General features: G+C 53.8%; 1 non-coding gene across 1 annotated transcript in view; it reads right to left on the reverse strand.

The window, feature by feature from the left end:
* Positions 1-1,414, reverse strand: part of LOC126332325 (small subunit ribosomal RNA) — a 1,893-nt gene extending 479 nt beyond the window's left edge. Inside the window, exon 1 of the ribosomal RNA XR_007563608.1 lies at positions 1-1,414. This exon is cut by the window's left edge and continues 479 nt beyond it. This is a non-coding gene — a ribosomal RNA (small subunit ribosomal RNA).
* Positions 1,415-5,000: the final 3,586 nt, after the last annotated feature.

Below are 5,000 nucleotides of genomic sequence, written 5' to 3' on the forward strand. Positions count from 1 at the left end.
GTCTCGTTCGTTATCGGAATTAACCAGACAAATCGCTCCACCAACTAAGAACGGCCATGCACCACCACCCACCGAATCAAGAAAGAGCTATCAATCTGTCAATCCTTCCGGTGTCCGGGCCTGGTGAGGTTTCCCGTGTTGAGTCAAATTAAGCCGCAGGCTCCACTCCTGGTGGTGCCCTTCCGTCAATTCCTTTAAGTTTCAGCTTTGCAACCATACTTCCCCCGGAACCCAAAAGCTTTGGTTTCCCGGAGGCTGCCCGCCGAGTCATCGGAGGAACTGCGGCGGATCGCTGGCTGGCATCGTTTATGGTTAGAACTAGGGCGGTATCTGATCGCCTTCGAACCTCTAACTTTCGTTCTTGATTAATGAAAACATACTTGGCAAATGCTTTCGCTTCTGTTCGTCTTGCGACGATCCAAGAATTTCACCTCTAACGTCGCAATACGAATGCCCCCGCCTGTCCCTATTAATCATTACCTCGGGTTCCGAAAACCAACAAAATAGAACCGAGGTCCTATTCCATTATTCCATGCACACAGTATTCAGGCGGGCTTGCCTGCTTTAAGCACTCTAATTTGTTCAAAGTAAACGTGCCGGCCCACCGAGACACTCAACTAAGAGCACCCTGGTAGGATTTCAACGGGGTCCGCCTCGGGACGCGCAAGCACGCCTTCGGCTCGCCCCACCGGCAGGACGTCCCACGATACATGCCAGTTAAACACCGACGGGCGGTGAACCAACAGCGTGGGACACAAATCCAACTACGAGCTTTTTAACCGCAACAACTTTAATATACGCTATTGGAGCTGGAATTACCGCGGCTGCTGGCACCAGACTTGCCCTCCAATAGATACTCGTTAAAGGATTTAAAGTGTACTCATTCCGATTACGGGGCCTCGGATGAGTCCCGTATCGTTATTTTTCGTCACTACCTCCCCGTGCCGGGAGTGGGTAATTTGCGCGCCTGCTGCCTTCCTTGGATGTGGTAGCCGTTTCTCAGGCTCCCTCTCCGGAATCGAACCCTGATTCCCCGTTACCCGTTACAACCATGGTAGGCGCAGAACCTACCATCGACAGTTGATAAGGCAGACATTTGAAAGATGCGTCGCCGGTACGAGGACCGTGCGATCAGCCCAAAGTTATTCAGAGTCACCAAGGCAAACGGACCAGACGAGCCAATCCGATTGGTTTTGATCTAATAAAAGCGTCCCTTCCATCTCTGGTCGGGACTCTGTTTGCATGTATTAGCTCTAGAATTACCACAGTTATCCAAGTAACGTGGGTACGATCTAAGGAACCATAACTGATTTAATGAGCCATTCGCGGTTTCACCTTAATGCGGCTTGTACTGAGACATGCATGGCTTAATCTTTGAGACAAGCATATGACTACTGGCAGGATCAACCAGGGAGCTGCGTCAACGAGAGCTGAGCAGCCGGCCGCCCGGGAGTGTGTCCCGAGGGCCCGCGCGAACACGCAAGCGTCCGCTCAATTATTCTGCAAACAGGAGGAGGCTGAGCTCCCCTGCACGATACACCTCGAAACCCTCTCAGGTCCCGGCGGCGCGCAGCGCCGTCCTAAGTACTTGGTCGGGTTCGAGAGAGGCGCAATCGCCCGGAGATAGGCGAGTAGACGCTTTCAGTGCGAACACCCGTGCTCCCAACTGAGCTTGCCGCTGCCGACAGAGGCCCGGGAGCGTGCTGTCGTGGCATTGCCGGCGGGAAACAACACGCGCCACCTACGGTGACCGGCAGCTCCAACGCCAGCGCCACAGAAGGGCAAAGCCCCACTTGGGTGCAGAAGCGAACTCTCCCAGCACAGCGCACGCGCCAACACGTCCGCAGAGCTGCGATACAAACCACCTGCGAGAACCGCTGGGGGCGACCGAGCAGCAGACGGCGTCGCGACGCCGAGTGCCGGGCGGCGGCGCATCCTCAACGCACACAGTCCGCAATCGGACCAGCACACTGCAGATGTCCACCGCGCTTCGCACCGGGCTCGGCAGAACCCACTTTGGCCGCCTGGCGCCGCGCGCAGGGTGCGCCGGCGCATAGCTGGGACGCCAGCCGGGCCCGTCGGCCGGCGCTCCTGCCACTGGGCGCCCCCCACCAGCCGGCTGTAGTGCGTGCGCTCACGCAGCGCGCGGCCAGCACGCCGGGCGGCCCCCCCTCACCGGCCGGGGACTGTCCCGCCAAGCCACAGCCTCGTATCGCTTCATACCCACATGGCCAACTCAGGTTCGGGGGCATGGCGGGTACCGCCGAAACAACCGGTTCACAGATGTACCGATCGTCGCTATCACCGATGCACCTGCAGCGCGAACAACCGCTCAACAACTGATTTCCAGTTCATTTGCGGATCTTTGGCAGCAAACGTATACGTCAATCTACATTTGCGAAATCTACGATTCTGGCATGCCTGCATGTTATGTGTCACGACACGCTACATCAGCCCACATACACACTGCGGCATGTACACGAGAGAACACGTGGAAGATGGTCCGCGCACGTGTGCAATGTCCCTTGCGCGGTCGACTGTCAACCGGCCTCTGTAGCATGTCGCAGATGTGGAACGCGGTCCACCGTGCTATCATGTTGTGTGGGGCAATACGATTAAATAGGAAAACCCTCGTCGCTACATCAACAGACGGCTCACGCTGATTCCCGGCAGAGGGAGGAGGGGGGGGGGGGGGGGCCAACATGCAATACTTTCGTCCGTACCTACTTACCACATGTCTGTACGGCGTACAACAGTGCAATCTCGCTGTAATGGGGAGACGAGACAAGTAGCATCGTGCACAACATATGGCCCTTATGATTCGCCATTGTAGGGCGCAGCCGGTGTACGGTCAAGCATGTGCCACATTATGTCACTCAGTACGTAACGACGGATGATCAGTGTGGGTTACGCGTACATCAGCGGACAGTCCACACAGGCCGTACCACAACGTACACTGACTGCATCGACAACCGAATGCAACTGAACAGCTGCAAGGCTCATTTCACAAACAAACGCCTGACCGACCAGCTTGGAAGGGCAGGAGGGGAGGGCGATATTCGTTCTGTAGCGGTACACCCTTCCAGTGGTTAGCGGGACTGTGTAGAAAGTACGCAACACTCGAAAGACCTTTATGTGAGGGTACGCACCATGGCATCAAGAAATACACATGACACCAGAGGATCCAAGCAGTGAACTATGTTCAGAGGGTTGCTGTTAGGCAAAGCTACATTCCTGTGACGTTACATGTGACAGTTAAGGTGCAGTGTAAGTTAGGTTAAGGTGCAGTGTAAGTTAGGTTAAGGTGCAGTGTAAGTTAGGTTAAGGTGCAGTGTAAGTTAGGTTAAGGTGCAGTGTAAGTTAGGTTAAGGTGCAGTGTAAGTTAGGTTAAGGTGCAGTGTAACTTAGGTTAAGGTGCAGTGTAACTTAGGTTAAGGTGCAGTGTAAGTTAGGTTAAGGTGCAGTGTAACTTAGGTTAAGGTGCAGTGTAACTTAGGTTAAGGTGCAGTGTAAGGTAGGTTAAGGTGCAGTGTAACTTAGGTTAAGGTGCAGTGTAACTTAGGTTAAGGTGCAGTGTAAGTTAGGTTAAGGTGCAGTGTAAGTTAGGTTAAGGTGCAGTGTAAGTTAGGTTAAGGTGCAGTGTAAGTTAGGTTAAGGTGCAGCGTAACTTAGGTTAAGGTGCAGCGTAACTTAGGTTAAGGTGCAGCGTAACTTAGGTTAAGGTGCAGCGTAACTTAGGTTAAGGTGCAGCGTAACTTAGGTTAAGGTGCAGCGTAACTTAGGTTAAGGTGCAGCGTAACTTAGGTTAAGGTGCAGCGTGGGTTAGGTTAGGGGCCAACGTGGGTTAGGTTAGGGGCCAACGTGGGTTAGGTTAGGGGCCAATGTGGGTTAGGTTAGGGGCCAACGTGGGTTAGGTTAGGGGCCAACGTGGGTTAGGTTAGGGGCCAACGTGGGTTAGGTTAGGGGCCAACGTGGGTTAGGTTAGGGGCCAACGTGGGTTAGGTTAGGGGCCAACGTGGGTTAGGTTAGGGGCCAACGTGGGTTAGGTTAGGGGCCAACGTGGGTTAGGTTAGGGGCCAACGTGGGTTAGGTTAGGGGCCAACGTGGGTTAGGTTAAGGGCCAACGTGGGTTAGGTTAAGGGCCAACGTGGGTTAGGTTAAGGGCCAACGTGGGTTAGGTTAAGGGCCAACGTGGGTTAGGTTAAGGGCCAACGTGGGTTAGGTTAAGGGCCAACGTGGGTTAGGTTAAGGGCCAACGTGGGTTAGGTTAAGGGCCAACGTGGGTTAGGTTAAGGGCCAACGTGGGTTAGGTTAAGGGCCAACGTGGGTTAGGTTAAGGGCCAACGTGGGTTAGGTTAAGGGCCAACGTGGGTTAGGTTAAGGGCCAACGTGGGTTAGGTTGCCAGAGATGTGTCAAATCAGGATGTACGTTTGGCTGGTGTCAGGTGGTGGGTTGGTTCGATGCCTTTATAAGGGGTGTGGCCAAAGGGTATTTTATTACTTGTACCTTTTGTGTTGTGGCGTGGCGTTGCGTCCTGTGTTGATACTGGGTGGACCACTGTGGGTGTTGCTGGCTGATTTGAGCTGCGTTGTTTGCGGGTGATGTGAGACATTCTGTCTTATTAGTGGACGTGACGTTCCTCTTGTCGTTGTTTGGATAGTGTCCTGTGGCAGCGAGGATAAAATGGATGTTGTTGAACGATAGTGCTTTGGTGCTTTCGCTTTGTTACACACAGAGTGGACTGTGAGATAGGGTGACTGGGTCGAGTGCGGTTCACACTGTCCTCCCCAGTTTACAGTATGTATCATCTATGTATGTGGTCCTGCATCATTTACTAAGGAGGGACGTCAGACGACTGAAATATTAGTTATGTACTGATGTAAAGCAGAATGCTTACCTTCCACCAGTGGGCGAGTATCGACTCTGCCCCAGAGTTGCCACCGCAGGAAGAGGTGTCGGAAACACTACCCGCACACCGTCACCACTGTGCGGGGGGACG

This window comes from Schistocerca gregaria, unplaced genomic scaffold (assembly GCF_023897955.1).
Source record: "Schistocerca gregaria isolate iqSchGreg1 unplaced genomic scaffold, iqSchGreg1.2 ptg001440l, whole genome shotgun sequence".
In the NCBI taxonomy this organism is placed as follows: Eukaryota; Metazoa; Arthropoda; class Insecta; order Orthoptera; family Acrididae; genus Schistocerca; species Schistocerca gregaria.